The sequence below is a fragment of the Lissotriton vulgaris genome, chromosome 1_1 (assembly GCF_964263255.1).
Source record: "Lissotriton vulgaris chromosome 1_1, aLisVul1.2, whole genome shotgun sequence".
Lineage (NCBI taxonomy): Eukaryota > Metazoa > Chordata > Amphibia > Caudata > Salamandridae > Lissotriton > Lissotriton vulgaris.
Window position 1 is genome coordinate 427617262 of NC_141685.1, and position 23205 is coordinate 427640466.

General features: G+C 45.1%; 1 protein-coding gene and 1 pseudogene across 1 annotated transcript in view; one reads left to right on the forward strand and one right to left on the reverse strand.

Annotated features, from left to right (window-relative positions):
- OMA1 (OMA1 zinc metallopeptidase) overlaps window positions 1-23205 on the reverse strand; it is a 661753-nt gene that overhangs the window by 105862 nt on the left and 532686 nt on the right. The window lies entirely within an intron of this gene.
- Window positions 16682-21474, forward strand: LOC147747300 (uncharacterized; annotated as a pseudogene).

Consider the following 23205-nt stretch of genomic DNA (forward strand, 5'->3'; position numbering starts at 1 on the left):
GGAACCTCGACTGCTTATTGCGTCATACCTAAACCGACCAGATGCTCCCCAATCCCAAGGGGACCGCTTCAGAAGGCGGAAGGAAAGAAGCTTAGATCAGCTGTCAGGACGGGCCCCCAGAACCAGTACGAGTACCAAGTTGTCCATACAAAATCTGAGAGTGGCAGCCAGAAGTCAACATCTATGGTTCTCTGCGTCAAGGGAGGACGCTCCTGGAGGGAAATCAAGTTTTCCGGTAATGCGTAATGCATAGAGTTGACTTGTTTCCCAGTACTCGATATAAGACATATATTTGTTTTTAAATGTTTTATTGAGCAGAGCATAGAGAACATGACAATCACAAAGGAAGTGCAAAACAGGGAAACATCAATATATCAGAATATGGATAGAATCAAAACATTAAAAGCATAGTGCGTGTGCAGGAAGCATTTTTCCAACATAGGTTCGAGAACAAATCCATTTACACTAATAACAATAGTGAAGCAGCTTTAGAAATATCTGACAATTATTCTTACAGCAGTACTTAAAGTGCTAGAGTATGAAAGTGCTAGAGTGCTAAATTGCCAGAGTGCTAAAGTGCTGGAACGACCCGTGAGTAAACCTCCAAACCCCTAAATATATAGCCCTTATTCCGCCAACCTTTGAAATTTAAAGGGACCTACATTCCTTTTCGGGATAAGACTACTAATCTATCCGATTTTCCAGACTTCTTAAATACTTCCAGGTTTCATTGAACTTTTTGAAACCCCCACCCGCCTCACATAAGCTTCCTCAAAAGCCCTAGTCCGCTTCATTTTGTTTAACCACTTCTCGTAAGTGGGTGCTTCCGTCAACCTCCAGTTCTGAAGAATTAAAGAGCGGGCAACCAGGAAGGAGATAGAAAGAAAAGTCTCCTCTGCTTTTTATCAGATTGGCAGTATCTTTACTATTTCCGAAAAGGGCAACCTCGGCCTATACCTGGACCCTATTCTTAATTGCCCTATTTAAAGGTGAGAAAATCTCACCCCAGAAGGGCCCTAGTCTAGGACACGTTAAAATGATATGTAGCCAGGCCCCTTCGCCTTCTGCCTGGCAATGGAAGCATCTGTTTTCAACTTCTGGGTATTTTTTAGGTCTCGTAGCGAAAACAGCGCGTAAGCGCTGTGTCTCGCCAGAGATCTTTTGTTGCTGACTCTGCTTCCCAGGAGACAGTACCGGCCGCGCGCATTTCCTGTTGAAGGAGGCGATTTCAGCTGGCCACGCGCACAAGACCGCGCGCTTCAGCAAGCATTCCTTTCAGTTTCGAACTACGTGTTCTGGCTTTCGTGTAAAAGCTTGAGCGCTTTCAGTTTTAGAGTGCGTGTCTTTATTTTGGGACAGCATTAATTTCTGTTATTTATTTACTACGCTTTGGCAAGACATTTTGTACATTATTCCGTTGGTAGGTAAAACAATAAGGCAGACTTTAATTTAAGTGCGTGTCGGGTATTTTTTTCACATAGTAACTGCAAAGGCAGTATTTTCTAACTGCGTGTCGTGTTATTTTATTTCAGTATTCCGTTGCGATCCCACACAATGAGGCAGACTTTAATTTGAGTGCTTTTCGTGTCATTTTCTCTCATAGTAACTGCAAACGTAGACTTCCCTTTTAAGTGTGTGGCATAATTATCCTCTTTTCGTTTACAGTGGCAAATACTTTTAAACATTTAACAAGCTTAACGTTACAGTATTTCCATTTTATACTTTAACTGTAAAGGCAGACTTTTCTTTTTAGTGCGTCGCAATTACTTGGCAATATTTACTAAGCTTAGTCTGTTCGTTATTTACATTACTTAACGTAAGTGCAAAAGGTACACGATCTTTCCAAAGCCAGACTTTTCTTGTTTTACATTGTCCGCAGTGGAACAAGACCAGGGGACGCTAGGGACCCACAAGAAACAACAGCTCACCTGGAGAGGTTCTACCGGAAGGGATCAGGGCGCGAGCTACCATGCTGTGCATGTCAACACTGAAGCCCGTCATGGAACAGTGGCACTGCCAGGGCATTGGGGCGCCCACTTCCAATGCCACCTGCCTTATATTAGGGTGAACTTCTAAAGGGTCGCAGGTTTCTCGGAGGCCGTGTCCCAGCGCAGGGGGAATCCCTGGGGCAGGTTCATGGGTTCGACCGAGCCCACACCCCGGGGCAAAGTTACCAAAAAGACAGAGACAGAGAGGGGCTGGCCCCGCACATCGACGGAACAACAGCGGACTCTTACCTCGGACCCGCGAGTAGCAGCAGCCGCACTTGGCCAGGACCTTGCGGAAAAGATGCTGGCAGGAGCAGCCGGGCGGCGGGTGTCCGCCCCTCAGGGTGCCCCCGCGATGCCCGGCATGGCACCAGGGGCGACGCCGGGGGGGCCAGCCCGGGGGCGCAGGCGAGGTGTGGGGGGTCCTTGAGAGGGAGGCGGTGGTCTCGAGGTGGCAGGGGTAGGGGGGCGGGCGGTGCACGCAGCACAGAGATGGCGAGTCCACCACAGCAGCCCTCTCTCCGGCAGAATAACGGGGCTGAGAGCGAGGAGGGAGGGAGGGCGGAGCCGCCGAGCGCTTCCAGGACTCGGCTTCCCTCCTCCTCTCCCTCCCGCAGGCTCAGGGGCCTGGGAGAGGGGGCGTCGGAGCAGGCAGTGGTGTGGTGGGGGGCACTCGCGTCTGATTCCCCCATCCAGCGCTCCCTCCTGCCTGCCCCTACCGAAGCCACTGCTCCAGCCTCAAACCCCCTGAGTGTGGTGGCGGGTGATAGCTGGGGCGTGGTGGGCGCCCACCCCTAAACACTTTGGGGGTCTGCCACCCCATATCAGATCCCAAGGATGATGGAAGAGGAGCGTAGGGGCACTCATTTTTTACCCCCCCCCCCTTAAAAAACACAAGACCCCTGCATCTGAAGTCCCCTACCGGGGAGGGGGTCGAGGGAGTTGGGGATCTGCTTTAGGGATCTTCTTTATAAGAGTCCACCGTCATCCATTCCAAAACGTCCCCCCTGGTTCGATCGGTGCCGTCCCCCCTTACTTCGAACATTCGGATTGATTCCACAAATTGTGCCCCCGTCAAAGAGCCCCGCGGGTCCCACCCACCGAAGCAGAGATTTCACCCCAAACACGCAGAAGCTGGACAGATATGCAAAGATTTGCAGGCGGGCACCCACTTATTTAGTTTCAAGGATCCCAATATGTGATCACCCGGCTGCAGCGCCGTCACTTCGACGGACCCCGAGAGGCATCGCCGCTCGCTTCAACCCTCCAAAACTTGGATTTGTGCTTCCCTGGAATTTGAACTCTAAGAAAAAGAAAGTGGAGTTTGCGTTTCTTCGTTCAGTGTGGAGAAAGCCTAGCCGGGCCGCCCCCTCAACCAGTGCCCGCCATCTGCTGATGGCGCGTTGGGTCTGGGGTTGCGGTTTCACTTTTTTCCAGACACAAGTCCCCTTCCCTCGCTCTCCCCTCCTCCACCATCTCAAGACATATGTGTCTAAACAGCCCCTCTCTCTCATCCTTCTGGGGCCCTCTTGCTCAGCGGTTACTCAAGCACACCATAACACGAAGCAGACCGGGAACCTTCACCAGAGGTGTCATTATTGCCTGGTCTGATGGATGACAGGCTGAGACGGCCCAGCTGAAACTGGACCCAGTGTCTGTCAGGGTGCATACCGATTCCACAGGCAGTGCATGAACCCGCTGAGCATTCTCACCAGTTTTATTGGCAGGGAGACAATAACATCTCAGGCTGCAATCTTACTTAAGTGATGGGCTACCGACGTCTTCGCTGGACCAGCCCAGTAAGGAAAACTAGGTGTCACATTTGCGAAAGTTATAACTATTGGCATGGTAAATGACAAAGCTATTAATTTCTCTATTTTCAAAAACAAAACCTAAATAAAAAAATTGTCATTTACAATACCAATAGCTCAAACTTTCATAATACGAGACCTATTGCATTGCAAATGCTTGTTATTAAGTGCTTTGGGTGTAAAGTATGCCATCCACGGGGATAGAAAGGCCATTCTTTTAAAATACTTCCTTAACATAATATATCATAGCATTCCACTCCCTAATGTTACCAGATCTTTCATGCACAGCCTTTAGTTCAGGTCCTTTGTGGTACAAACCATACATGCAAGTTTCTCATTGCGCAAGTGGTTGCAATTTGTAATATTTATATGTTTTCCTAGTCTTCATTGCTCCATTTTGCTCGTGACAAGGTGTCACTCATAGTCAGTGAAATGTCACTCATACCAACACTGAAATTATGAAAATGTCACATGTTGCAATCTGAAACATAGGTAGCTAAGCCCGGGGCCCGACTTTCTATGGATCCTGAGCAACTGGGCTAAGTACCCCTTCTACCCTTGACACTAAGTGGCAAATTTGTATAAGCAGTCAAAGGCTCTTTTGGGAGGGGAAGAAGAGTGTACATATAGGTGAGTTAGCACTACTCATAACTAAAAGTGCACACAGTACTGTCAATAGATCAATGTCCAGTCAAATACTTGCTTTTATAAGGAAAAGAAGTCTTTTAATTCTAAGTCTACACATTCAAAGTAATAACAACATTTGTAAGCAATAACACAATCCCCTTGAGGTCGGGCTTTAGTGTTTGTCAAGCAAATCCCGAGAATGCTCATTAGTAGGCGTACTCAAGTGTTTCCCTTTGACTTTTAGGAATTAGTCAGAAGTGTCTCTGGTGTAGCAGCACCTTCTGTAGCGAGTCCCCCAGGATCTCACAGACCTAGTTCAAGTCTTACACACTCTTGCAGCATTGTAGTGATGGAGCAGGGTTTTCACAAAGTAAAACCTGCTCGGATTGAACTCCTCATTGTGTGGACTTTTAACAAAATGGTGTGAGAATTAACAGTGCAAAACTAAAAAGGGGATGATGAAAACTGCGCGAGTGCGTGCTGGAAAAGAAAATCTGCGTTTTCTAGTGCTTTTGTTGTAGGCCAAAGCATCAAGTTTACAACTGATATTTTCCTTTTCACTGTTTTGAAAAATAATATGTTCATAACATAAAGAAAAATGCAAGCAAAAGCATTTATAGAATATTAATAGTGGAGTTTTGTAGTGTCAATGATAATTATGTGTATTTGGTTTTCCTAGAGTACAGTTTAATGTTCTGCAGAGAAGGTCTCAAGGGTCTTTTTAGGTTTAAATTGCTTATTAAAACGTAGACCGCAAAAATATGTAATTTGTTCTTTGTGAGTTCCTGATGATGGCCAAGGGTGTGTGGCGGAAACAATGAACATTATGAATCGAATGTCCTTGCCAAGCAGAGTATGTGGACACTTGTGCTACAAGTTTGATACATTAGCGAAATGAAGAAATGTGCAAGCCACAGAAGAGATTACATGAGTTTCCTCTGCTGAAGGTTGATGACAAACATTTTCTAAAAGATAAAGAAACTGTTGAAAAGTTAGCCACATTGAAAGTGGAGTGACTAGACACCTCCTGATCTAAACCAATGAGGTTTGAGAATTTTTCGTTTGATGACACATGGGGGTTTGGATCTTTAGTGAATTAGGGTATGTTAGAAATGGGGGTCTGTAGTTGGCAGAGGTAAGTACCTTTGTCCAAATAGGGATCCTTACTTCTAGACAGGGTAAGGGGGTACACACCGTTGATAACCCCTGCTCACCTCTTGGTAGCTTGGCACGAGCAGACAGGCTTATCCCCAACGCAGTTTGAACGCAGCCATATGCAAATCAGTCTTGACCCTGTGCCCCATGGGAACAGTCCAGCTCGAACTGTCAAGCCAGGTCCTCCCTGGAATGGAAACAAGCATCCTAGGATCGGTTTCGGGCTTCCAGCCCTCAGCAGCCAGGATAGCTTGATTCCAGTGGCATGGAGAGCACTGGACTCATGTCTGAGCATACCCGTTCCACTTGGGGTGACAAATGCAAAAACAAAAGTTGATGGGCAGAATGCAGAACAATGCCATACATTCACCCCAGTAGAGAGATCTGGGCCTAAATCCATTTATTTTGCTCACCATGCCATTCCAGTTTGAACCCAGCCATATGCAAATCAGTCTTGACCCTGTACCCCATGGGAACAGTACAGCCCGAACTGCTAAGCCAGGTCCTCCCTGGACTGGAAACAAGCATCCTAGGACCGGTTTCGGGCTTTCAGCCCTCATCAGCCAGGATAGCTTGATTCCAGTGGCATGGAAAGCACAGGAATCACGTCTGAGCATACCCGTCCCACTCGGGGTGACAAATGCAGAAAACAAAAGTTGATGGACAGAATGCAGAACAATGTCATACATTCAGCCCAGTACATAGATCTGGGCCTAAATCCATCATTTTTTTGTTCACCATGCCATTCCACTTTGAACCCAGCCATATGCAAATCAGTCTTGACCCTGTGTAGAAGGCATGCAGAAGACATGTGTGCTCCAGGCTCTATAGCAGGTGGTCTTGGTTTCCTGGGTGATGTTCTCTCACTCAGCAGGGACACCAGCGGGCGTTGGACCCAGTCCTGTTCACAGGCAGAAATCTTGCAGAGCTTCCCCCTCACACAACCTATCTGGCGGCTTGACTGAAGACAAAGTTTGGGGTGTCAACCTCACTTTCTTCTAGTCCTTTTCAAGTCACTAAATGTAATTTAAGGTGTCTTTGAACCTTTATGTTGGAGTTCACTTTCGTCTGAAGAGTACATTTTTCCTTCTCTTCTTCCCTCTTGAAAGGCTGTCTGTCGCAGCACGAAAAACTCTAAAGTTGACAGGCCCACAACACAGTTCATGGGAGTGATCAGAGTTAACACCTGGATGACAGCCACAGTATAATGTGCATCAAAAGGTTAAATCTGGGCTACTAGCGCCACTCGTTATGATTCCCTTATCAGCCCCATCGCTTTCCTGAGATGTGTCTAAGACCCTTCCTTTTGATCGATCACTGAATTCGAAGTGTAAAAGGGGAGTCTCTTTCTCACTTCCCCCCTGAGGGCGTTCCACCCAGCTCACAGGAATGAGGCAATACACAAATCTGTCTGGGGGATTCCTCTACTCTTCATGTCTTCACCAGGCAGGCCTTGGCTTCCCAAAATGGAATCCAGGGTCATGGGCATCCGTGTAATGTATTATTGCAGGCACACTCGCATTTAGTGTACTTTCACAGCACACATACTCTCCAGTATCTCCATTCATTGTGCCACTACATACGCACATACATTCAGCACACATATTCAGTCTGCGTGCACAGCTCAGTACTGTAGCTTTTCTGTATTGTACCAGGGTGCACAATTTGCAAACACACACACTGCCAGCAGACACACACCCACTATGTGCGCACTGAACAACACTTAACCCATCATGCATTGTACTTCCCACAAGCACAAATACACCCAGCACATGCTTGTATTGAGCACACACTGCACAGCACTACATCTCTCGTGTAATGAATACTTATGGTATGGACAGTGGACCACAGCACATGTGCAGCACCCATACCGTTGATCACCAAAGCATTTTATATATAATAATGTTAAACATCCTTGTGTGCACTTCTCCGAATGCGCCCCCCGCCCAAGGGTGCCTCCCTTCACAAGGGAATATAAAACAACAAAGCAGAGTCGGAACTGCACTACAGACAAGCATAAAAACCATCAGGTTGATGGTTTTTATGAACGGAATATACTTCAATAAAAGAAGAGATTAACACATGGACCACATTGACACTGTTATTTAGATAGAAGTGTCATATCTGACTGTGATATCTTAACGCCTGTTTTTTATTTTATATATATAATTGCTTGTCTGTGGTGCAGCTCTGACTCTGCTTTGTTATCTCTCATGTAATGTATTCTTTGCCGGCATACATACACCTAGTACATGCACCTACCACACATAGACTGCATAGTACTGCTCTACCTTTGTACTGTACCTCCCCGGGTACACATATATCCAGCGCAGAGCAACTACTCCTGCTTTACGCAGCACTCTACATCTACTTGATGTAGGCCAAGGGTGAGTTAATCACACAGCAGCAAAACTTTAAAAAGTTGAGGGAGTCTGTAGGCTTCACAACAGTGACACAGGTTAAAAAGGACCTGTTTGTTTCTAGCAATCACTACACGGTATGCTGCCACCACTGCGCTCCTGCTGCTTAACTCTTGTTGAAGATGGTAGCCTTCCGCCACTAAAGGTAGCACTGTGGGCGCCCCTCCTGGTCCAACAAGACCACACTCCATCTCATGGCACACATGCATATTCCGTGTTTGCCTATGACAACAAATCAGCATTTGGGATCCAGACAACAGTTCAGTTGGGCACTCAGGACAGAGTTACACGTCTCTTACCAAGCAAAGGACCTTCCCATCGCAACACTGATGTTGCGGAATCTGACCTGCTGAAAATTGTGTTTATCATTTTAGGGTCAAACTCGCTGAATTAAATTTGACTCATGGGCTCCATAGAAAAAATACTTTCAAGTACCTTCCATTTTATACCCTCTATTCCTCTGTTTTATTTGTCTCAAATCCACCATACTATAATCCGCCTATTTGTGAGTAAACTTCCCCATATGCAGTCTACCCTTTCCCCTTCCTTGCTCTCTCCCTCCATTCTGTGTTCTGCACTTTGCCCTTTTCTAAATCTGTGGAGCATCTCTCTCTTTACTCTTACCCACCTACATTCTCCACTTTCCTTCCTCCCACCCCCTACCTCCATCACTTGGCCCATAAGCCGCAGTAAGGTCTCAATTCATGAAAATACAATATTGATTTGCATAATGTTCTTTTGGAAGTTAAGCACGGTACATCCCAGTTATAAAACAAACTGTCATATGGTTACTGCGTTTCTATATATTGTGTTAAGTTAGCATGAGTTTATTAAATGTTTAAACACCATATTTTCCTTCGGCTTCAGTTTGCACACGACACTTAATTGTTATTGTAGCTTTCAACCTAGACGAAATATGTGATTTATTTGAGAATAATATGTTATTGCTCTGATATCAGTCGTGCTTGGTACACTTGGTACAAATGTCTGCACACTGAGAACTGCACCCTCTAAGAATAACCTAACACAAGGTTGCTGAAGGCCTGATCCTCGCACCACATTAGACATAACACAAATAATGTTGCTGCCAACATTGGGCTCTACTCGGGTTTAAGATAGAGTTACAGGGAATGAATCAACACACTTGATGCTTCGCATGCAGAGAGCTGGTAGCTGTTGATGTGATCTGCTCCTACTGAGATTTAGAGGTATGGGCCCGCCCTGCTAGAACCCAAATGAGACCTTCTTAGATATAATATAATATGCTAAATAGGGTGCGCGAAATATAGGTGATACAGAATTCTATAGATTTTTGCATCATAACATGCTATCACCTTTTGCTTACTATGGATTAGTGACTATGCTGCTAACTCTGATTTTTATAATATGTATGTTGATATTATACAAGATACTGCATTTGAGAACTTTGAATTGAAAAATAAACATTTCAAACTTGCACATGTGTTCTTTGCCTCCCAGTTTCGGTTTGTAATGATTATATAACGAAAGAGTGTTCATGTGTTCCACGATACCTGAGGTACTCTAAGTTCATGTTCTGGATTGTCTAAGTCATTGGGAAGTTATTACTCCCGATGAGACACTGTAGCTAGCTTGGTAAGGGGATTTCTGAAACTAAGGTGAGTTTTGGGTCACCCTAACTCACCCAGGTTCTAGATCTCTGTGCACAGTTCTGTGGGAGAACGGAAAACCTGCTACATGGCGCCCATACGTTGTTGGCCTTATATCATGACACTCGAGTAGTATATCATTCAAACCTTAACCCCTTCATTCCCGTTTCCGGAAAACAGCAGTGTCGGAAAACCTACCTATTTTTGAAATAGGTCTTTTCAAGCTTGAATCTATCTAAAAACGGTTTCCTTGAATTACTACCCAGTTGTGCTACAAAGTAGTCTTTGTTTTCTCTCTTTTCGGTGCTGGCATGGCACAACCCGTGGACATCCCGCAACATAGTCGCATTGCGGTGCGTGACCACTTGCGGGCTTATAATGTCCCTGTAGACGGCTTGGCTGTGGTTCTGGTGGTGAGTGCGGAACATGCTTACCCGTACGAACTGTTTTATTCGTGGGTGACATTTCCGGCGGTGGACGCTAATTCTGGAGTGTTCCATTCATACACTGCTTCAGCTGTACCGGTTGCGTATGCTCCGTACAGGGCACTGGAGGTTCCTATTGAGTCTTGGCAGCATGGAGTTTGGTTTGGTGGCGCCCTACCACACGCTTTAACCGCTCCGAGGTTAGGTCCTTTGTCCATTCCGGGCACACCTTGGCCCGCTTTGGCTGGATTCACTCCTCACCCTAATCGTGCCACTTGTAACGTGGCTGATCTGCGGCGGCTTCATGAAGTCGCAGTGGCAGTGATTAGAGCGCTTGTTCATTACACTAGCCGTAATGTTCAGGACGTAGCCCCTAGGGGCGCACAGCTTCGTGCAGAACAGGCTGGTTTGAAAATCAATCCTGTCATGGTGAATTCCGTGATGGGCAAAAAGCCCCAAGACAAGGATGATTTTCCGTTCTGGCTTGCTGAGAAATTCGGCCAGCTGGAAGCTGTGTTTCCCAACACGAGTCCTGGTGATAAACACAGGATTCTTACACTAAGTTTACCGAAGGATTTGGCACCTGAACTTGTTAACTGTGAGACCTGGGGTAAGACTTTTGCAGCGGTCTATTCGAGGTGCTATGGTACCCCGTCTGTGACCAATCTGGGTGCGGTCCTTAAACGTGTTCAGGATGAACACGGACCGGAGTCGGCGGTTGAATTGGGTATGCGCCTGTGTGGCACCTTTGATGTAGTTTGCGATCTGATCCTTGCGAATGTCAAGGGAGATGCAGTGAACTTTCAGGTTGCTAACGCATTGGCGTTAGTTCCTGAGGCCGAGAGACCCCGTCGGTTGGCAAGGATTATTGTGGCTGCTTATAAAACGGTTGGCCGCAATGCGAAGGGGCTTAAAGCTTTTCCTGAAAAGGAGAAAAAGCAGCCCCAGGGTCAGTCTTCGGATACTAGTGGTCAACCTAAGTCCAAAAAACAAAATTGGCCTAAAAAGCAGAATCAGGGTAAGCAACAACAACAACAAACACAGGTTTCTGCTCCTGCGTCTCCGTTGCCTGCGCAGTCGGATCGTGTTTATGATTTGCGCGACCGCGCGATGATTAAATCGCCTGAGAGGTTTCAGGTTTCTGACCAACGCTCTCCTCGTTCCTTTCAGGACTCATCGGCTCCGTCAACCGGTGGTGGAGGGGGCGGCAGGGGCCGGGGTGGCCAGCAAGGACGTGGTCAGCCCCGCCCACGTAATGGTGGAGAGCAGCAGGAAGGCACTACGCCCAAGAGACCACAGTTTGCCACGAAGAAAGTCACCGCACTGACAGCGCATCGATATGCCCCAGATAGTGAGAACGCGGCTTCGGAATCTGACGTGGGCTCTGACCTTGCTGGAAAGCGCGGCAGAGATTACCATAGTGAGAGAGGCCCTCTGTCCACTGTTGAAGGTGACAGCGACTGACACTTATGTTGTGATTGAAACTGCTGACACGCATGTTGCTCCCCCTGAACGTCTTTTTGAAATTGTCCTGTTAATCGAAGGTGACATGCAGCGAACTGTAAAAGGGGTATTTTGGGAAAATCTTTCGCCTACGTATGACATTTTGCTTTCGGAGGCTGACTGGCCCCCACCTTTTGTTTTCGCAGCTCCGCGAGGGGAGGAGGTGATCCTCCCCAGTTTCGCGCACACTGTATCGAGAGTGGAAGCGCTGCATTTTGCAGAAGAGTGGGCTCTGGCGCTTGCGCCGGCTGTGTACCGCAATCAGTGTGGCTGGGATAAATTGTCTCCAAGCCATGAGATTCCGTTACGGTCTCAGCCGCAGCCTCAACCTCAATATCCCATACGGCGTGAAGCCAAAGCTTCAGTAGCAGCTATCCTTGAACAATTGGAATATCAAGGTGTAATTGAAACGTGTGTGTCACCGATGAATAACCCCCTTTTTACTGTAAACAAGCCGGACGACTCATATCGTTTGGTTTTAGATTATAGGCATTTAAACTTGCATTGCCGTAACTGCGCAGTACAGAATACTCATGGCTCTGCTTTAGTGAATAGTCTTGAGCGTAAACGGTTCAAAACCACGCTTGACATTTCCAATGGTTTTTATGCACATAGATTAGATGGTCTAAGTTCCCAATGGACCAGTTTTACATGCGGCGGTGTGCAAAAAATGTTTCGGCGTCTCCCAATGGGCTATAAGAATAGTCCTGGGGTATTCTCCGCACGCATTGTCTCTCTTCTAGAGGGCATCGACCCAGTTGCTTGTTCGTATGTGGATGACATTTATCTGACAGACGACGATCTTTGGGAGCATCTGTGTCGAGTAAATAGCATAATTTGTAACTTTGCAGACATTGGTTACAAGTTTAACTTTGCAAAGTCGCACATTGCAGAGTACACAGTGTTGTTTCTCGGCTACGAGCTAAACAACGAGGGAAAAGGCTTGGCGCCTCACTTCCTGGAGAAATGCGCACAGTTGCGTTCTCCGACAACACTGAAGAAATTACAATCTTTACTGGGCTTTTTGAATTTCGGGAGAACTTACATTCCGGAATATGCCCAGCGTATCAAGCCTTTATATGCTTTGATACAACCATCTTTTTCCAAATCATGCTGGCTGCCTGAGCATTCAGCTATTCTGCAGTCTTTGCAGGCTGATTTGCTTGCTTCTGAATACTTACAGACTCGTGATAACCAGACCAACCTGGTGATAAGAATTATCCCTGGGGCGGTGGGTTTCACGTACCTAACTTTTAATGAAGGAGATACAGTACCTATTGCTTACAAATCACACTTGTACACTTCGGTTGAACTGCGTTTTTCCACTGTGGAGAAAGTTTTAACGGCTGTGCAGATGGCGATTCTTAAAGAACGTGCCCTGTCACAAGGAAAACGCATGTTGGTTGTTACCCCGTGTCCTGCCTTGGAGGCAGTTACGAAAGCCAGTGTACCAAATTCTAAAGCTTTGCACCCTAGGTGGATTCAGTGGGCTGCATCCTTGACATCACAGGATGTCACGTTTATTTTTGACGCCACTTTACGGTCGCAGGAGTATTTACAGTATGAGTTTGTTCATCCTGCTCCTTTAGCAATGCGGCCGTTGGAGGATTTCCATTGCATCATTTACACTGATGGTTCGGCGCAGGTTGCGCATGGCTCTAAACATGCCTACGTTTCCGCATGCGCCATTGTGGTCGGTGCCATGGTGAACGATGAGTTCAAGTCCAGTGTCGTGCACACGCAGACGCTTGGGGACTGCACCGCACAATTAGCAGAGCTTCGTGCTCTGATGCTTGCATTGGAGTACGCAGATCCTAGTGTGACGACTTTGATCGTAAGTGACTCTTACTACTGTGTCCAGTCTTACAATGAAAACTTGTTCTTTTGGATTCAGAATGAGTTTCGTGATTCCAAAGGTAGCACAATAAAACATAAAATGATCTGGGTCCGAGTGGCGGAACTTAAAGAGAAGTTGCCACTCGTGTTTGTGATTCATACTCTCGGCCATCAGCGCGTGGGGGTCCACGCTGTTGGTAACTCGCTTGCTGATGAAGCAGCGAAGTCAGCAGTATCGAAATACTTAGTTGCAGCAGTCACGAGATCCAAAAGCAAAATAGATGATGACATCTTGGCAGCTGTTGCTGCAACAGGGAAGGGAAGTAAATATCCTGCGGGGTTCCCTTCTAAATACACATACCACTTAAGTCCCGATAAGGTTCCTTATGTGAAAATTCCTGATGTTGGAGAACGTCTAGTTCACAACTCGGATCGCAGGGCTGCTTTGATTACAGCGGCTCATGAAGGTGTGGCGTCTGCGCATGCGGGCGTCTCAGCCACTGTAACTCAGCTACAACAGAGGTTCTGGTGGCGGGGACTGTACAAACAGACAAGCGATTATGTCCTTCAATGTGACATTTGCCAGCAGATTAAACCTTCAACTGCTGCGCGTCCGCCTCAGACACAGTTGTACATCTCTAATAAACCGCTTGGATGCGTTTATTTGGATCACTGCGGTCCTTTTTCTTCTGATACTGCATACAAATACATCTTAGTAGCAGTTGATTCATGCACACGCTTTGTGTGGGTATGGCCACATCGGAGCGCTGATTCACGGACTGTCATTAAGGATTTGCGAGTCTTTGTGGGAATTTTTGCCTGTGGTACCTTCCATTCGGATCAGGGTCCGGCTTTCGCCTCTAAGGCGTACAAGGATGCTATGGTTTCGTTGGGGGTCCAAGTCAAGTTTTCGAGTCCCTACAAGCCCGAGGGCAATAGTGTAGTTGAACGAATGAACCGCGACTTAAAGCAATCTTTGACAGCTCGAGTTATAGGCACTGGCAGAAACTGGCTGGCCCACCTCAATGGCGTGCAGCGTGCGCTTAATAATCTCCCTAGAAGGTCTCTGGGTGGGCGGACCCCGTACGAAATGCTCTTTGGTATCAAGATGTATGTCCCTGACCTCGATGGGCTAGACTGCAAGGCCCAGGCCATGGCCTTTGACGTAGATGAACATTGCAATGTTTTACAGAATCTACAAAAGACCAGAGACAGTCTTGCAAAGGAGCATTTGCCCTCCACATCGGATGATGCGCTGCAGATCCCGGTAGTTGGCTGGCTACCCCAAGTTGGAGAACTGGTTCGTGAGAAGATCGATAACAAGAAAGAGTTTGGTCCCTCATATCGTGCACCGGTTCGAGTTCTTGGAGTGAAGGGCACAAGAACAGTCATTTTACCACCACTTCCAGGTCGTAAGGAAAACAGATTTATTTCTATTGACAATGTCAAGACACACAGGGTGGCCGATTCTTCATAGCATGACACCGGCTGTATCCTGTCCTTCCATGGTGAGGCACTCTGTGCTGGCTATTACATCTGGTGCAGAACAGGAGGTGTCCCTCGAGATGCCTGCCATATCCAGTCCTTTATTAAATACTATTCCTGTTACTAACATTGATGAGTTGAACTACACCTATCCTGCTGATTTATCGATGCCTGATTTGCAGACTCGTTTGGCCGACCAGTCCGGATTCTCTTTTGACTCTGTTTCGGAACCTTCAAAGAAACCCTCAACTATTGCAAAATATGCCACGTTGTTTAAAAAACATTTTTTCATTCCCCCTTGGACGTACATTTGGTTGATCCTATTTTCATTTTACCTTTTTATGTCAATTGGTTTTGTGTTTTATTTTTTCCGCCTGATCGATGGTCACTACGTTAAAGAATGAACAGGAATTCGGTACCTTAATGGAACATTGGCCCCTCTTTCCTCTTCACATTCAGCGCACAGACTGAAACGAAACTTAAATACAGTTAACATTACTGCTTGGCCTGTCCTTGATGGGGTTGTGTGGGATGCGGTTAGATTTCAGATACATGGGCCCACTGAAGTGATTAATGTTCCGAATGTGCTTAGAGTAAACATGGGAGATGTGATTAAACAAAATATGCGTTCTGATGATTGGGGTATTCAGGCCGTAGAAGCATTATTTTCTGATTTGAAATACTATGCGGCTTTTGATGCTGAAGACTTATATTTAGATTCTATTAATTATGGGGATTTGTTTTGCTTCCAACATTATGGTAATCATTTTCTCCATAAGACGAATTCCAGGAGGGTTGCTGTGAATTACACGCAGTGGGAGCACTGCCCGGCTCCTTTAATTGGAAGCTCCAGTACATTTCTGAAAAAATACAGTTATTTTACAGATTTCAATCAATCAAATCCTGAGTCATTTTATTATAGAATGACAGAAAAGTCCATGTCCAAAGTTAGACTTACCGATACAAAGTTGCTGTATTCGAAGTCCTTTCTAGACAGATTGGCTTTAGAAGGCTACGAGTTCTGGAAAGGAATAATTGACCTTAAATCGGTTTGGGGTACCAAAGATTGGCAGGTACAAGGCACTGAGGCTTTGCACCGTGCATGTCTCATCCCGAATCACATGTTGTTTCTAAATTCTACTATTTCCCAAACAACATGGTTTGGATTGGCTACTTCTAAAAAATTGAATACACCAATTATCCCCGAATTGGAAGAATATTCAGGTTGGGGTAATTTTTCTGAATTGTCTATTCATGAGATACAATCTCTAATTCACAATTCGTCCTTTAATGTGTCCAGCTTGAATCCAAAAGGTTGGCTGCTGTGGCAAAAGAGTTCTGATTCTTGCCAACGTCGATTTCTGGGGTTGGCTGAAGGGTTCACACAAGTGCGACCAGATCCCCGTTTTGAAACTGATTATACTGTCACCACTTACTCTGTGGGGAAACTGTCAGAATTGGTTACAGCATTCCACGTTGGCTGCAGTTAAACTACATCTGTCTCAGTTAACTGAAAATGTGGATTTAAATGATTTTATAAAAGGCCCAGCTAAGGGTAGATCTAAACGGTGGATTTATGCTGTTTACAATGAAATTTGGAAAGTGTCTCAAATTGAGGCTGCTAAGCGCCTAAGGGCAATTGACCAAGCTAATTTGGAAAAAGTGCTGGCTGTGGTCGATAACAGTATTAACACGCTTTCTTCCCGAATTTACACATTAAACAATATTGTTTCTTCGGTTGTTGACATTGTGCATGATGAAGTGTCCGTATTATATCATGGTCAAAATCAATTGCGTTCTGTTATGCAGTTTGCTTGGACACTACAGACTCTGAAGGCTGGTTGAGTGCCTTGGAGTTATATGAACGTCTCATCACTATTTGCCCCATTTAATTTGACTGACAAGCAGCGCATGCTTTCCATGCGAGATGCATCATTTTCTATGTTACACATTGAGAAGTTAGAATCTTTGCCCTTCTCTGTGGCTGAGGCGGCTGCTGCTACATGGCTTATCCATGGTATTATTACTTTACCATTTGCTCTGTATAAATTTACGAATTGTATGAGATATATTGCTATAGGGCGATATGAACCACTAGGTAGTGCTTTCCTGCATGAGACATGGTCTTTACTACATACATACAGATGTCTGAAAGAAGGAAAGGAAGTGAATCTGAATGGTGAAGAATGCACACAGTCGCCTGACCGTTCACTGATATGCAGGCACATCCAGTTACATGGTTCTTGTTATCAGGACAGACCAAATTTACCCTGTGTTTTAAAAAGCACACCGGTTCCTGCAATAGTTCCCACATTCACTTTGTTGTCTAACTGTAGTTATTTACTTTTGAACAACGAACTGTGTTGTGGGTTAATGGTCGGTATCGCATATGTGGTTACTGTATCAGAACGTGTGGTGTGTTGCAAGAACGTGTTATATCCACCCACGCATGGGAATTCAGATGTTTCCATTTGGCCAAGAATACCAACCTTGAGAGCGGAGTTCAATGGTTTGAGCCGAATAAGAGCCCTTTTGTCTCAAAAAGAAGTGGCCCTGAGCTCGGCCCGCGAAACTTATGTCCTTCACATAGCTAACACACGAACAGAGGTGCAGGCGCTTTTAAATACTGATTTGCCGTTTCATTTCTGCGAGCTGGTTCATCAAATCTTTAATGCCTCCTCCACGAATGGCCTAGCACATTTTTTTAAATTGGTTAGCAGTGGTCTCGTGACTACGTTTGAAAAAGTATTTGGTATTATCCCTGCGTTTTTTCATTCTATATTCGCAAGCTTGTTTGGCGGATTTCCTGTTTTGCTGGCTTTGGCTGCAGGCGTGCTGGTGATATTTTGCTTTATTAAACATGGATGCCCATCCTGCGCAAGAAAACGCTCAGCCCCTACAGATGCTGTTTCGCAACCGGGTGCTTGATTACTATGGCTCCTTGCCGCTTGCGACTTTAAGCACGGCTTTTGGATTATCGTTTCGATTTTCCTATTTCACATGTGTCCAGCCTGTGTTTCATTGCCTGAGCTGTGATTTCGACAGGGCCATTGATTTGTGTCTCTGCTTACCGACTTCTCCTGACGTCGATTTTGATCAGCTGATGAGCCCCGTAGTTGCTCACGAGTTGGTTTGTTCTGGCGAAAGGGTTATGGCCTTGGCAGCGATGCATGGACTAATGGGTCAGTGGGACATATTCGCAGCGGCGCATGACTTTCTGGCACATAGCGTTCTCGAGAACCCACTGAGTTGTCCTCTGATGCTGCTAGAGGATTCGGTGCTGGAGGAGCACGTATGTTCTTTCCCATTGCTTAATTGGATGGCTGAACTGTTTTCGGATGATGACAGTGATTTCATTTTGGAAGCTGTGGCTACCTATTTTGCATATTCTATCCACCCATGAGTGGCTTTGGAGACTTTCACTATTATGGCACGTGACTTTTTAGTAATTCTGAATGGTGCCTTTTCTATCACGAACATTGGACTTTGATATGCTCTGGGCCTATGATTTTATAAATGGCCTCAAGTTCAAGTTTTTTTTTTTTATATTTTGTGTGGCCACTATAGGCATTCATACATATTTTGTATTGTTGATTTTTATATACATTTACATACATTTAGCTTGGCTCAATATTATTGAACTCTGCTTTCATGTTTTGCCTTTCTTAAAGTTTTGGCTTAATTTTTCCTTTTTTGACCGTCCTCGGATCATTGGGGGAGTGTCATATGGTTACTGCGTTTCTATATATTGTGTTAAGTTAGCATGAGTTTATTAAATGTTTAAACACCATATTTTCCTTCGGCTTCAGTTTGAACACGACACCTAATTGTTATTGTAGCTTTCAACCTAGACGAAAGATGTGATTTATTTGAGAATAATATGTTATTGCTCTGATATCAGTCGTGCTTGGTACACTTGGTACAAATGTCTGCACACTGAGAACTGCACCCTCTAAGAATAACCTAACACAAGGTTGCTGAAGGCCTGATCCTCGCACCACATTAGACATAACACAAATAATGTTGCTGCCAACATTGGGCTCTACTCTGGTTTAAGATAGAGTTACAGGGAATGAATCAACACACTTGATGCTTCGCATGCAGAGAGCTGGTAGCTGTTGATGTGATCTGCTCCTACTGAGATTTAGAGGTATGGGCCCGCCCTGCTAGAACCCAAATGAGGCCTTCTTAGATATAATATAATATGCTAAATAGGGTGCGTGAAATATACAGAATTCTATAGATTTTTGCATCATAACATGCTATCACCTTTTGCTTACTACGGATTAGTGACTATGCTGCTAACTCTGATTTTTATAATATGTATGTTGATATTATACAAGATACTGCGTTTGAGAACTTTGCATTGAAAAATAAACATTTCAAACTTGCACGTGTGTTCTTTGCCTCCCAGTTTCGGTTTGTAATGATTATATAACGAAAGAGTGTTCATGTGTTCCACGATACCTGAGGTACTCTAAGTTCATGTTCTGGATTGTCTAAGTCATTGGGAAGTTATTACTCCCGATGAGACACTGTAGCTAGCTTGGTAAGGGGATTTCTGAAACTAAGGTGAGTTTTGGGTCACCCTAACTCACCCAGGTTCTAGATCTCTGTGCACAGTTCTGTGGGAGAACGGAAACCCTGCTACAAAACAATACCGTATAATATATGTCATGCGTTTGAAAAATATTTATCCATGGTTTTCTAAAAATCTACAGATTAAAATATACAGCTGACAGGTAAAATAACATCACACTATACAAAATAAAAGATGCTCTATTGTGAAAATTGAGAGTCACCTACAAAGCTGCTACGAAAGGTTGAGAGGTTTGCCAGTCAGAAAGTGTAGCGGAACTTGACCCAGTCTCGTAAGCAACAGCCTGATACTAGGGAGGGGAGCAAAAAGAAGGTAGTCACGATATGCTATGGACAAGTTAACACAATGGCAACTCTCAGAACCATTGTTGCTTCGACATTATAAGGTCCTGCCTATAGGGTATGTAATGGGTCCCGCTAGAGCTCGGTTTTGTTGAGTTCAGCGCCCTCCATCTCATCCTTCATCATAGGTGGGATTAAACAAAGCTACCAGTGTTGTGCCACATTACCCCTTCAAACTATCGACCAACACATACATCAGGGCTGTAACACGCAGTCGCGAAAGATCATTACAGTGGTTAAAAATCTACGCGTATTTTCATATCAACAGTTGGTATTTTGGTTCAGTATGTCTGTCTGTCGAAACTTTTGCAGTTAATGTGACATAAAACCAAATTCCAAACAGTGGCCTGCGATTGAATCCTATTTTCCCCCTAGTCTGAATAGGCATTATATCCATGCCACTTCCACAAAAGAACACTCAGAAAGCAGAAGCCAATTTCCAACCACAGTGCTTCTATCACACATCACCGAGGACAAAACAGCACAGAATTCGAGCACCTATTTTCTACAGCTCTGGAACACAAGACGAGAGTCGAGTTTCCTTGCAATGATTGGGGTGACACACTTCCCTTGAATGCCAGGAGTAAGGGAGCAACCAAGATGCCACTGTAAACTCTGGCATACCTAGCCTAGGCATTCATAGTAGACACTGTCTTAGAAGCGGTTGTGCTTTTATGTTTACACCAAGAAAGAGTCCTTGTAACCTAGAATCCTGGATATTTAGAATTATGGACCACCGACAGGGTTGCAGCTCCACACTTCTAGGGAAAATGAATCATGCTTTCTGTCAAATGGTAACACTTAAGATTTTGAGACAGTCTTCAAAACAGAAAATAAGATGCTCACCATTTTAGTGTTTGCGTTACACTCGTTTGAGGGAACATATTTTAATTAAACACATAATTTACAGGAACGGATATAAAATGTTGTTAATGAGAAACATGGTATACAGTAGCAGCCAAGTTGCTCACTACACTGAATGGACAGCCTCAACCCTCTGCAGGACAATTCTCCCCTCATATGGAGTTACAAAATTAAATACATCATTACATTAAAGTCTGAACCTGAAGACCAAGACAAGTCGTGTCAAGGACCACAAATACATCAATATTCAGGGAAACAATGATATGCCTGCCGAATGGGAAGAAGTGTGCCTCAGATGGCACTTTAGGGAGATCACACAAATAAAGCATTAACAACAGGGGTGTCAGCAATAAGAATAGTCACAGGTTGTTCCCAACAGTTATTTGGACCACAAAGTTAATCAAAACCTATGCTCAAACTGACATATGAAGACACTTTATTAAGGTCAATAAAGCAGGCAGGACCCCCGGATCTGAAAGCCTGGGCAACGGAGAAATGAGTTATATGGAGTCATATGCTCTGCAGAAATCCAGAAAACTGCCAAAGAATTCACCTTCATGTTTGCCCAAAAAATAGACCTCTGCTCCAGGTATGGAAGTTCCAAAATGTAGTTTAGAGTGGTAAGACCAGGCTTATATCTTGTTGTGGAAGTACAAGAAGCAGAGGAGGCAGAATGTTTGAGTGGGAACAGTTTTTATTTTCCAATGACCATCTTCCTGCTCCAGCTCCAGGAAGTCACCCTTAGGTTACCTTCAAATAAAATAAAGTCAGGGAAGTATCAGCTAGAATGATGGCGACTAGACACATCACACACGTTTATTCTAGTTCGCCAAAGGTACTCTCTTGTTCATTGTTTTGGTGCCCTGGGGTTTTACTCTTAAGAAGCCAAGCTCCTACTTGCTCTCACCACTGCTTCGGTACTTGTCTGAAACTGCAATCCAGCTGTGTGCCCTTGGCCAGTAGCCTCCTGAGCATCTTCAGTTGCTGCATCTCTAAGCGTTGTTGTCCACATCACTCGGATGTCAGGGTACTCCTCAGCTTCCTTCTCGGGTCCTACATTTTCCTCATGGTTCTCACAGAAGTAGGCATTTCCTCGGCTGTTGCGCCCACTGCAGCAGACTCTGAAAATGATGCTCTTTTCTTGGGTCTTCTCTTTATGAAAATGGGTTACTTCGATACCTTCCTGTTCATTCAATGGAGTATCCCCAATTCCCTACACAGACCCAGTAACAACAGGTGAAGGAAAAAGAATTCTTACAAATTGTCAACTAATGTGACTGCTGTAGGGTTTCCTTAGGAGGAATATAGACATTCAATAATAATCATTCCTGAGTTTCCATACACTGAATACGTTTAAGGTGAATTGATACAGTATTTTCACTTTCAACTGTGACTGTGTTATAAGATACCTGCTCTCAAAGGTACATTGAGTGGTATTGCCCCGCCACCAGTGGGCGGCCTTTACCCACTTGAACTGATTCACTGCAAAAAGAACTGAAGCCCTCCCGCGCAGGGGACCTGGCATTGTGTACAGGATCATTAAAATGGCCAACTTACCAATGTCAGCTAAACTGATAGCGAGCTCAACCCCCACTTAAAGCTGAAACTGAAAATATTTCCTGAGACTATCGACAAATGAGAGCCCCCTCTCCTGCTCTAGCAGCAGGGAGAGAAACCTTTTACTTGAGCATCAGCGAGAGACTTGCAGCGATTGGGAGCCCTTTGCTGCAGTAACGTGGCCTATGTGGCTTTGGACATACAGCTCAACAGATCACTTGCTTGGGAAGGAAAGTGCTTATATGGTACTAGCTGCCCCTCTTTGAGCTCCATATAATACAGGATCGCTCTTCACTTGGAAAGAGATGTCATTCATCCAGAAACAGGGAGATAACCATGGCGTTTCCTATTCTTACAATTGAGCAGACAGACATTGCGACTCACATATCCGTATGCCATAAAGTGAGCCCTGCAGATACTAATTTAAGATACAAGCTTTATCACATATCTGGTTCAGAAAAGGGGGTGGTGATGGACAGAGTATCTGAATTAAACAGAACACTCATACCCAGTCAACAGATCAGGGCTTGATCCATCACCGTTTTTTAGCTCACTGCACCATCCCAGCTCAGAACCTGGCTATATGCAAATTAGTCTGTCCCTGGCCCAGTGCATCATGGGAACAGGGCAGACCAAACTACCAAGCCAATTCTTATACTGGGAAGGAAACAAGCTTCCGGGGACCGGTTTCTGGCATTACAGCCGTCTTCGGCCCGGCTTGCTTGAATCCTGATGGTGCAATGAGCAAGGGACTCACATCTGAGTATACCCTTCCACGCTTATGGTGGACAAAAAGATTCAGAAAAGGGGGTGGTGATGGACAGAGTATCTGAATTAAACAGAACACTCATACCCAGTCAACAGATCAGGGCTTGATCCATCACCGTTTTTTAGCTCACTGCACCATCCCAGCTCAGAACCTGGCTATATGCAAATTAGTCTGTCCCTGGCCCAGTGCATCATGG